Source organism: Dreissena polymorpha, chromosome 9 (assembly GCF_020536995.1).
Source record: "Dreissena polymorpha isolate Duluth1 chromosome 9, UMN_Dpol_1.0, whole genome shotgun sequence".
In the NCBI taxonomy this organism is placed as follows: domain Eukaryota; kingdom Metazoa; phylum Mollusca; class Bivalvia; order Myida; family Dreissenidae; genus Dreissena; species Dreissena polymorpha.
In genome coordinates this window covers 25,548,907-25,561,484 of record NC_068363.1, presented here as the reverse complement: position 1 = coordinate 25,561,484, position 12,578 = coordinate 25,548,907, and the positions used below count along the sequence as shown (strand labels likewise).

Sequence of the window (12,578 nt, the reverse complement as noted above, 5' to 3'; positions counted from 1 at the left end):
GAACATCAACATGAATTGTTTTACAGCAAATACGGTCAGTCAACCAGTTTAGAATAACCGGCAAAAAGTTAATTCTTTTGACCACAATAATTTTTTTCGGGATATTGTGTCAATGTGAGAAGATGTAAAAATAAATGGTAAAATTAATTTTCTATGAAAACAGGTTAGGCCAGACGGCATATGCAGTTTTTTTCTAAAAAATAGCCAATTAAAGTTCAATACTGTTCATCCTCCGTAGAATTATTCAAAATCATTTAACTTACAAAATTTGTATTTCAAAACATTGTCACGCCATTTGTTTTTTTCAATTAGCAAAAATATTATTTGAAAATAATAAAGCCTTCTATATCCATATGCACATTTCAAAACATAACTCATTCAATCAGTTCCAGTTAACTTTTTTCTGCATTTATCCCCCCTGTACAAAAGCTTTTTTGCTAAGACTGTGTTAATTTATTTTTTAACCTTATGTATACATAAGACACTTATCATTTTGTTTTTATTTGGGCATTATGGAAAATTAAATACAAATTAATCGGAACTGCTGATTAACCGCAAGTGGTTGACAAACTGTAATTCTGCTGTTAACTTAAAATGACAACACTTATGCAGATGGTAAACATTTTGAAAATCATCAAAGAACTTACACTGTATCATCATAATAATCTTTATATTATCTCGATATTTTAATTTATGTTGATTTTTATCACATGATAATGTAACCTCCTGTCACCCGGGTATTTGTATTAACTTTTACTCGTAACAAGCAAGTTACCGTTTATTTTATAATCAATATTCTTATAGCTTTTGTATAGGAAGTCAGTAGTAGATGACGTCCAGAAAATATACAACACAACATACATTTATTAAAACATGTGTGGTTCCCCTCAAGAGTATATGACAATACGCATACACACAAGAATCAAAGCACTAAATATTTATATTAAAACATGCACAGATATAAATTGGTTTGTGTTATATGCAGACGCGCATAACAGTTTGAATTCAGAAAACAGATTTTTTTTGTGCAGATTGTGTATCACGTGATGAGCAGTGGGAGGTGTATATTTTGCGGCACTATTAGAATTTGTAATGCAGATTTTTAGTGCAGATTATGATGAAACCCTATTCGCCTGCGTCAATAATTTGTGGTTTATAATAGCGTTAGAAAAAAATATTTGAGTTCTGAATACAGATTTATAGTGCAGATTGTGTAACTTCTATTTGCATGTAAGCGTTAGTTGTAGACGTGCACAACAGATTGAGTTCTGAATACAGATTTATAGTGCATTGTGTAACTGCTATTGACATGCTTCTATACGATCTTCGTAAGTTTTATACGCGTGGTATAGCGTTGGGGAACAAATGAGCACCTTATAAATCTGTATCCAGATAACTTTCAAATCGTGCTTATACGATTTAATTCTGGATTATACGAGATTGTTGCCTATTGATCTGTGTACATTGAAATGCGCGTATACGGTCTTAAGGCCCACTCTCACTATGATGCCAGTGGAGCCCCGGTCGTGATCCCGGATCTACCGGGATGAACCGGGGCTCTACCGGGATGTACCGGGGACGACAGGGATGAACCGTGGACGACCGGGGACAACTGGGGCTCCACGCTCAACCGGGTAAGTATTAAAATGTTTAATACCTGCGGGATGAACCGGTAGTTACCGTGAAGGAACGGCATCGTCCGGCGCGGCACCGGGAACAACCGGGACGGCACCGGAACAACCCGGACGACACCGTTGGTCAACCGGGGCCAAAACAGACCCCGGCAGAGCTACAGCAACGCCCCGGTTGTCGCCGGTGGTGACCAGGTGGAGCCCTGGTGAATGCCGGCAGAGTCCCGGTATAGCCAGGTTCATAGGTAAACCGGCGCTCTGCCGGGACGCTATCGGCATTCACCGGGGCTTCGCCTGGTCATTACCGGCGACGACCGTGATTAAACCAGCGCGTTGCCGTAGCTCTGCCGGGGTCTGTTGCCAGTAAAGCCCCGGTGAGTTTCAGCGGAGTTACAGTAGACCGGGGCTTTGCTGGAACGCTGCCGGCTTTTACCGGGGCTCCACCTGGGCATTACCGGCAACAACCTGGGCTCTGCCGGGGCTTCACCGGGATAAACCGTAGCTTGTTCATGGTTGACCGGGACTCTGCTACATTCAGGTTTATTAATGATGAGTATCTGTTGATCTACACCCAGTTAACATTCACATGCGCATATATACGGTCTTACTTGCATGACAGAGCTAAAGAAACCCTTTTAACGTGCATCAATTGGATATATTAAGGTGGCTTATTCGCTAATAATTGTATTAAATAACTAATGACATTATATTTATCTGCGTCCATACAATTTTCGCATGGCTTGAGACTTATTAAAAAGCGTTATGAACGTCTATTAATCTGCGTATAGACAACGATTACATCTTGCGTATACCATCAAACTAAGGCTGTTCACGGACCGTTTTACATCACAAATGAATACATTTTACACTTACTCTTGCATGTTTAATTTCCATTACATGGATCGCGATTTTAATTAAATTAAAATACTTAAGTCGCAATAAAAGCAGTATAAGAACGCACATGGATAAGGATTGTATTTCTTATTTAATGCCATAAATCAGGGGTTAAAGTAAGAAATTGACACTCACTTGCCCGGGGGGCAAGTTACTTTGAACATCTACTTGCCCTCATTAAAAACTGGTTGCCCTATTTTGAAGTCATTTTTTTATTGTCATTTGATCTTTCAAGCATTGATTCACATGCATTATTATTCTAGATTTAATTTCAGCTATATTCAATGTATCAACAATAAAATAATAATCGATTTTATAATATAAAGTTGTCAACGAAACAAAATCTGGACAGTTTTATTTAATTGAATAGTCACTATTGAATACAATACATATGAAAAGTTTATTACCATTAAAATTTCAAAACTATATACTTGTCACTATATCTATACAAATTATGGCATATATTAAAAGGGGGGAGGGCTTAAAATAGTACTGTGAAAATGATTGTTCAGAGATTGAAAATCATCATGATGTCTTTGATGAAGAGTTTCTCACTATTTTAAACTGTGAATATGTAACATACAAGTTATTCACAGTTTACGCTTTCCTGATTCATTTTCATATTTTCTCTTCCTTTCTTTTTCGGTTGTTTTGGTTTGTTCTTTGAGTGTTTCGAGTTACTTTTATTAAAAATAGAAAAGATCGGCTGGACGCTACCGTCCGCCATGTTGAAACGTCTGCCGAGTAGAACTTGTTTTGAGCGTTTAGATTGGCTTATACAATGCAAGCGACAAATCAAATCTCGTTTTACTTGTACTTGATAAACAAATATATTGACCCAAAGAAAATAAATAGATACAATGGGAAAAGTTGAAAAAATACCGCAAGTATGCTATTACGAAACGGACTTGCCCGGCGGACTAACTACTTTGGAAAAGCACTAGCCCGCGACGATTTAAACCCGCTTAAAACAAGAGCGCAAATGTATATGGAAAAATCCCATGCAATCCCTGATTGTAACCGTATACGCGCCCTGTGAGTGCTGTCGTAACGCATGCAGATTAATAGGACTTATTAGTTTTCCGTCAAATTCAAAATCCATATAAAAACCTGTGAAATACACTGTGAACGTTGTTGGCATGCATAAGGATTAATAGGGTATCACAAGTTCCCCGTTGAAATTAGATCCATATAAGACAGGGTTTTTTTTCCACTTTTTGGGAAGATAGCCCATGGCTTTGGACTTGGGAATTTTATCGGCATTTTCATGAAATTGGGAAAATAAATTCATTAACCTTTTTTTTCCACATGAAAAGTCCACTGATTAGGGAAATACTAAATTTGATATAACTCTTTATAATCATTCAAATTAAAAGAACAAAATCATATAATACTTTGTTAGATGTAATTGAATTGAAATTGAGATAAAATACGCATTAGACTTCTTTCAACAAAAAAAAAAAAAAAAAAATTTTTTTTTTTTTGGAAATTGGGAATTTTTTGCCACATTTTGGGAAAAAATGATACTTTTTGTAATTGGGAACATAGCCGAATTTTGGCTATAAAATCGGGCCAAAAAAAAACCCTGTAAAAATCTGATAGGATACGTTGAAACGCATGCAGATTTATAGGGTTTCATTGGTTGTCCGTCGCAAGTAAACTTTATAAGAATCTTACAATTTCCATGTGAATGTTGTCAAAACGCCAGCAGATTTATAGGGCTTTATTATTTTTCTTTCGCAAATTAATTACATATAAAAACCTGAGATATGCCTTGTAAAGTTTATCGGACGCATGCAGATTGTTCATGCTTCAGTAGTTATCCGTTGCATGAAACCAAAATCGGAACCTGCTCAGACTTTGGACCTGGACGCAGATGATTAGGGACTCACTACCTTTTAAATACAGAGATTATAGCACACGGGATAAAACACTTATAAATCTTCAATGCTGTCGGAACACATGCAGATTGATAGGGCTGCAATAGTTTTCCGTCAAAATCTACCACATATAATTCAAAGAATCTTCTTAGATAGTTTAGACGTAAATAAGGTGTTCATATCGCATTTAATGGAATAAAGCCCGTATAAGCATAAGTTTAATCAGGGATTTCAATAGATTTTAAAAACCAGGAGTCAATGACCCCTGGACTGAAATTTTGAGGAGTCAAATTGGAAAATGCTGGGGTCTTTTGTAAGCGCGTTAATTGTGTTTTTGTCTGTAATATTCATTTTTGAGATAAAAATATGCTCTAAGTTAAACACAATATCTTAAGAAGTTATACTGCTTTATTTAATAACAAGGGACAAAATTGTCACAAAACCAGGTTTTCATTGTGAAAAAAAATCTGATAAAGGGAGGAAACTCAAACTGAACTTTTGAAATGAACAAACAAAATTAACCCCCTTTGTAAGTTTGTTTTAAAAAAAATCTATTTTTAGTCGTGGCGACCTTGACATTGGAGATATTGACGTGATTCTTTTGTGCGACACACCATCCCATGATGGTGAACAAATGTGCCAAATGATTTTAAAATCTCACAATGAATGACATAGTTATGGCCAGGACAAGCTCAATTATGGCCATTTTTGACCTTTGATTTCAAAGTGTGACCTTGACCTTGGAGATATCGACGTAATTATTTCGCGCGACACACCGTCCAATGATGGTGAACAAATGTGCCAAATGATTTTAAAATCTGACAATGAACGACATAGTTATGGCCCGGACAAGCTTGTTCCGCCCGCCCGCCAGCCCGCCCGCACGCATTCGCCAATCTAATAACCAGTTTTTTCCTTCGGAAAACCTGGTAAAACAAGGGACAAAATTTTCGCAAAAACCAGGTTTTCATTGTGAAAAAAAAAATCTGATAAAGGGAGAAAACTCAAACTTAACTTTTGAAATGAACAAACAAAATTAACCCCCTTTGTAAGTTTGCTTTTTAAAAAAATCTATTTTTAGTCGTAGCGACCTTGACATTGGAGATATTGACGTGATTCTTTCGTGCGACACACCGTCCCATGATGGTGAACAAATGTGCCAAATGATTTTAAAATCTCACAATGAATGACATAGTTATGGCCAGGACAAGCTCATTTACGGCCATTTTTGACCTTTGAACTCAAAGTGTGACCTTGACCTTGGAGATATCGACGTAATTATTTCGCGGACACACCGTCCAATGATGGTGAACAAACGTGCCAAATGATTTTAAAATCTGACGATGAACGACATAGTTATGGCCCGGACAAGCTTGTTCCGCCCGCCCGCCCGCCAATCAGCCAGCCAGCCCGCCCGCCCGCATTCGCCAATCTAATAACCAGTTTTTTCCTTCGGAAAACCTGGTTAATAAAAATACCATGATACATAAAACAACATATTTTAATGAATTAGTACACACAGGACAAAATATTAATAATGTGCGAACAATATCGACTTTTATATTTTTCAAAAACAAAACATGTTCATTTTACAACTTTTATTATTTTTGGGAAGATAGCCCATTTTCACCTTTTCATCACATATTTATCCTCATTATATTATTATCATCCCTATGATAGCATTTGTACAAAAAACACAATTTAAATAATGGAACATCTAGTATATCTATTAATGTTTATCCGAATACTATACATGTCCGAAATATATACACTTAAGAATTCCTTATACCAGTAGTAGTTTAATAATCAAAATTTTCCGTGTTGTTATCTGGTTTAACAAACCTTAGATAGATAGATAGATTTATTTCGGCATAGGAAGCATATACACAGTTCACAACATAACATAGAATAAAATAATAAGCAATTATTAAAAACTATATCATGTACAATAAACTATGACATGCTCACCAAACCAAGGATAACACAAAAAAGAGCAAGCCCTTATTTCCATTGTGGTCCTTATTATTGGTGGCATGACAAAAAGAGGCAGACCTTAAACATAACTATGTTGACCTTAAGGTAGCGCACCTCTAATGGGCACATATCCAAACATAATCTCATTAATTATTTTCTTAATCAGCATCATTTCACTGAACTACATGCAAATTTGTAGGTAGGCTTTCCATGCTTTTTAAAAAAATAAACCGATTTTTTCAAAACCACCCCCACGTTCGGCTTTTGTCCAGTTTATTTTCACCCCTGGGATATATAAAAGTTCCATAATTCATTCAAATTTCCAAATATGGGCATGCAGTTGGTGTGTACAGATGCTGTAAAGGTGTTTAAAGTTTAAACAAGATGAAATAATTATTCTTTTACAGACATTTATTTTTTACAAATTTTTATCTATGGAAGAGCGACATGAAATGTAAGTGATTTCAGCCAAGTAAAAATTGGGTCGGTTAAAAACAAAGTGTCATAAAATTCAAAATAGTATCATTTAAGTCATATTTTAAACTCAGTTTTTATAGAAACACTATATACAGCAAAAATACCAAGAACTAGACAGATTTACCGTTTACTTTTTGAAATAAAAATAAAAATGCAACATGTATTTTCAACAGTAAATCACCCAATTTCACCATAACGTTGTTTTAATTTTAATAATTGAAGAATGTGCATAAAAATGGCAACATATTAAACAATAAATAAAGCTTATATGCTATATTAAATCAAATTACGTAAGAAAATAAATAAAACGCGTCGCAAAAAAGTATACGTCGTCGGCAGGATTCGAACCTGCGCGGGAATATCCCAAAAGATTTATAGTCTATCGCCTTAACCACTAGGCTACGGCACCTAATAGTAGGCTCTTCAACCTTCGAAGAAATCGCGGGAAATCATTAGAGGTGCGCTACCTTAAACATAACTATGTTCATAGTAAAATAATTATTTAATGAAATAAAAAATATATATCACCGTTCCAAAGAGATCATACTAATTATCACAGTAATGCTCAGAAAATATGACAGGAGCTGGAAACTAAGATCAATTGATAATGTTATCAATTACTGCAACACATAGATATTTTGACAGTTGTAATTTGATGACATGAGGTACATGTATCATGAATTATCTAAATTAAATATATTGCTAAAATGTATGTTATGAAGTATGAACTAATAATTATTAAAAATAAAAACCTAAGATGAAGCAAAGACCTATTATATCTATAGGTCTTTGGATGAAGTTAATATCTGCTTATTAAAAGTGAAAAGATACACATATATAAAAAATTAAATATTATTCATTAAATGACTTTTAATGGCAACCTTAAAGCCTTCTAACCTGTTGACCTCTGTGAGTGACTCGGGTAAAGAGTTCCAGAGTTTAATGCTGTTAAAAGAAAAGGATTTGGAACCATGACATTTGACCTTGGGTAAACAATACCCACCCTTTTTACTAAGCCTAGTGCTGTAATTATGCATAGAATCTTGGGAAACAAATTGTTCACTCAAATCCAGTTTATGCTTTCTCCATTTTTGAATATTAATTTACAAAACGTCCGCCATTTATAATCAGGGCCCTCACACTGCTTTGGGGGAAGGGGTCCGCCGCCCTTAGGAGGGGGAATTTTCGCGGCGTTTCCCTTTTTGGGGGATTTTGTACTTAATCTCTCATTATTTAATTTGTACATGTTTGCACTATATTCATTGCATTTTTCATAATTAAGTATGTATGAAAAGATTAAATTTAAATAGAATTGAGATATAATAATCATGAGACACATCTTTCTATTAAAAAACAAAAACAAAAAAAAACTTTTTTTTGGGGGGGGGGGGAATTTTTCCCCCCAAAAGGGGAAAAAAGTATACTTTTCAGGTGGGGGACTGCCGCCGAAATTTCGGCGGCAGTTTTGATAGATTGAGGGCCCTGACAATGTCGAAGGTCATGATGTAGTAATTGAATTCTACTCGAATAATTTATATCTAATCAAGGAAATGTGTTTTCTCAATGTTTATGTGTAGTATTATGACTTGTTAGTATAAAAAAAAACTGATTCCAGTTTATATATAATGGGTGTTACTCATAATTATCGGTGGATTAACAAACTGACAAAACTCGCTGGACTTAATAGTGGATCTATGTAATTAATCTAGTCGCAAATCTAGCATCCCCCCCCCCCCGGAAATTTTTTGGATCCTAGATTGTCTGTTGTGCGTTTTGGGGCTATTTCCTGAGCAAAATTAAGACTATTTGTTTCTGAAATTAGCCCTTTTTTGCTTGAAAATTTTTCTTTGCTGGTGAGCCACTTGCTGACATTTTGCAGCCAATTTTGTTTACATAGACACCGGTGGCGTAGTGATAATTATACACTAACACCGTTAAACATTTTTCGGTACATGTGGTATTTAGGTTTGAAACCACTGAAGCACCCCGCCCGTCTCGGTAGTAATTATACGACATTTTATAAAATCCAAACATTACTTTTTTCATTTTTTTTTGTTTTTGAAGAAATGCGTGAGAAATTACTGAGTCAGCACAAGACCGTCATTGCATGTCAAAAACCGTGAGACTCACTACGAAACGGTGAACCTTGACATGTAAAGACGTTTCTGATTCTGCATTCACGTCTGCACTTTTTTAGACGTCCTCCGATCGCGAACCTAACATTTGGTCATTTCCTGAGTTTACATTATTCTGTCCGCTTTCTTTTCTAAAGAATTGTGTTAATTTCTGTTGCTTCGACTTTCCATTTTCGCTCGCAGCATCCATTTTTCCCAGAATCTGCATCTCACTTTCTAAAAAGGTCTTTCAAGTCGCAAAGCGACCATACAGGGAAGTAACTCTTATCTAATTTTTTAGCCAATCAAAATCGTTGTGTCTTGGGAAATTAGTTTATAGTGGCTATGTCAATGCCATAACTCCGCCCATCTGATTAAATGACAATTCCGTACTGGTCGATTCGATAACGTTGAATCATAACATCTATAGCATAGGTCATTACACGGCACGCTTCAGTGATTCAGTCATCACGTAAATCACCAAGTAACCCAAATGTTCAAAAAGTCTGGTCGCAGTGTAAAGCGTGACCAATTAAGACATTAGCCATCTGGATTATCGACCTAGACGGTCGTCATTATCCCCTGGGGCCTTTCCGGTTAGTGTGTTATCTGTGTAATCTTAGCGATGTTTCTGGCGATTTATACGGCTTGAAAACAGGCATTTAGAGTGTGCATTTGTAAAGCATAGGGTCTATTTTTTCCAATCGCCATTTACATGAAAATCTTATTTTTAATCGCCAGCTAGGAATTGTAAATGCCAATGGCGATTTCGGCGATCGGTAACGCTAACGTAGATTAATGGATCAATTTTGTTTTTTCTTTAATTATTTTTGCCGACTTTCTGTAACCGTGCCGTCTGCAAAAAAAACCTGCAATTATCGGATGGTTAATCAATCATCACGTAGTCGCTGCGGCTACCCAGTTAGTGCGCACGCACTATTTAGACGGTGACATGTGTATTGGAAGAGATGAGATAAGATAAACAACGCCCGGGGTATTCCCTCGATTTATACCGAGTTTTAAATACTAAATCATTAATTTCAATTTAATAGGAGCCCGGCGGGATTTATTACCATGTAACTCGAGATGTAAACTGACTGACGCACGCGTCAAATTTTCGATGCGTCAAAATGACACGCGACACAAAAAAGGGTTGCATCTAAAACTAGTCATTTTTAATTTGCTCGCGTCAAAACGCAGGATTCTACGTCTATTGAAATCCCTGGTTTAATAATATCTTTTAATATAACCAGGCTTTTTCCGCTCCATTTTGGGAATACGCCACACTGGAATTTTGGGAATTTCGCGTCTTGAAAACCACCATTTCGGAAAAAAAAATATTTGCAAAATTGGCTCAATTGGGAAAAATTATCTCATGTAAATAGTGTTTCTTATATTTCAAAGAAGCCGTTAACTGGTAAATAACGACTATTTTGATAACTTTTTATTAAAATTTTACAAAGTATTATGAACATGTGAGATAAGTGCAGGTTTTTTAATCTGAATTTGGGGAAAAGGCTGGCCTTTTTTGAGGTGAAAAAAATCGTGCGAAGCGCCGGATTTGAGGAAAATAAGGAAAGTCTTAAATAATCATTAACATATTTTACAGTTTTTAAAACAAATTCAAGGCAACAGATAATTTAATTATGCAAAACTTTCTATTTTCTACACCGGATCAGGTTAATTAATATATTTAAAGGTAAAAAAATCAATTGAAAAAAAAAAAATTTGCATTGGGAATGGGGCCGAATTTCGGACACGTGGCATAGGACGGAAAAAGCCTGATAACATAAAGACCGTATAAGAATACGGCAATGTCAACTGGGTGCTGATTATAGAGCTTCATTTGTTATCAATTGCAATTTAAAAACATATTGAAACATCTGAAGATTGTACGGATGTATATAAATATAGTTTATTAAATAAACATCATACCATAACAGACAAATACTGTTTATTAAATGTTAATTAAATAAAATCTATATAATTAATAGTTGTAGTCGGCATATATAGATCTGTTCCGGAGAATACACCTACATACAAACTGAAAATACTCAATTTCTGATGACGCATGCACACTGGGATATACAATGTACACTCAATGACAGTCTGCTCTATACGATCTGTTATGCACGTCTGCACATAACATCAACCATATAAATTCCTACACATACTGCATCATACCAGGGGTTCTGAAATATTTTATGAGTCTACTTGTCCATGGACAAGTAATTAGTTGGACCCACAAATTCACTTGTCCGTACCAAATAAGTACTTGTCCGTACTTTTAAGATAAATAAAGGAAAACATCATTACTAATTAAGCAAATAATACAAACATACACTTTTGTTAAGTACTATTTTTTATTATATACATAGTTAACTAGAAAATACAAGCAAGATGTGCAAACAATAAGAACACATTTAATTGAGGATGTTCAGAGGAGAGCTACACGACTGGTTCCTGCATGTTCTACCCTCCCATATGAAGAAAGATTAAAATTCCTTGGTCTACCAACTCTGGAGTACCGAAGAGATAGGAGTGATATGATTACTCTGTATAAGTCTATTTACGGATTGGACGACCTAAAATGGAGCAATATATTTAACTTGGCTCAAGGCGATTTGAGAGGTCATCAGGCCAAAAAGAAAAATAGTTGTGTTTCAGGTCACCTCCTGAAAAAAAGTAGGGTCGGTAGGTAGGAAAAACTTATTATTATTTAAAATTCTTTTTATTTTTCATGTTTTCCATAAATCAGTGTAAAGTGTTGAACACTGTTCTAATATCTAAATATAGCAGTTTGGATAAGTTATATCAAATATTTGTTGTTAGATATTTCACACAATGTTAACTCTTTACCATCTGAAGGTGAAAATTTTCATTTTGCTGCAGACTACTTTTAGTTCTTTAAAATTGTGAAAACCTTTTATATGTAAATAGTTCTAAAAAGTAATGTTGCAAAAGGAGGTAGTATTTTTGATGAGCAATTTCTTTTTTTGCCACAATGCTTTTTGAAAGTTGTCTGCTGTATCAAATATTAAGACACATAACTGTGGCGATAGGTGGAAAGGAATGAACCCATCTTTGTGACTTCAATCCAAAATGCAAATTTCTTGTGTTTTAATAGTCTTTGGGTACACAAACTCAACAGAATATATCAAATTTTGACAAGACAAGATGAGCTACAGGTGGACATGCTTTTTATTATGTTGCATGAGTATTATTGCTTTTGAAAGTGAATAAAGGTTTATATATAATATATATATATATATATAAATAAATATATATAAATATATATATATATATATATATATATATATATATATATATATATATATATATATATATATATATATATATATATATATATATATATATATATACTCATACTGGGTTAACTATAGGGTCTGTGATATATTTCCGGACTGTTGGGTACTTCCCTTTCCCATGCTAGTATCCAACTGAAAATTAGCGTGTTTTATGCGAATTACCTTCAACAACCTATATATAACTCAAAACTTAATATATCTAGTTATTTCTGCAGACAAATAACATATACATTTTTTTACTTTAAACCTCGTATCTGGGTCCCCATGACCCAATTATTT

The 12,578-nt window shown here is 34.9% G+C and overlaps 1 long non-coding RNA gene and 1 other non-coding gene across 2 annotated transcripts; both read right to left on the bottom strand.

Annotated features, from left to right (window-relative positions):
- Positions 1 to 6,248: 6,248 nt before the first annotated feature.
- On the bottom strand, positions 6,249 to 7,377 carry LOC127843732 (uncharacterized). Its single transcript, XR_008032311.1, has 2 exons — positions 7,324 to 7,377; positions 6,249 to 6,478 (listed from the first exon to the last, which is right to left on the bottom strand). It is a non-coding gene; the product is annotated as an uncharacterized LOC127843732 (long non-coding RNA).
- Trnay-aua (transfer RNA tyrosine (anticodon AUA)) lies at positions 7,184 to 7,265 on the bottom strand. Its single transcript has one exon. It is a non-coding gene; the product is annotated as a tRNA-Tyr (tRNA).
- Positions 7,378 to 12,578: the final 5,201 nt, after the last annotated feature.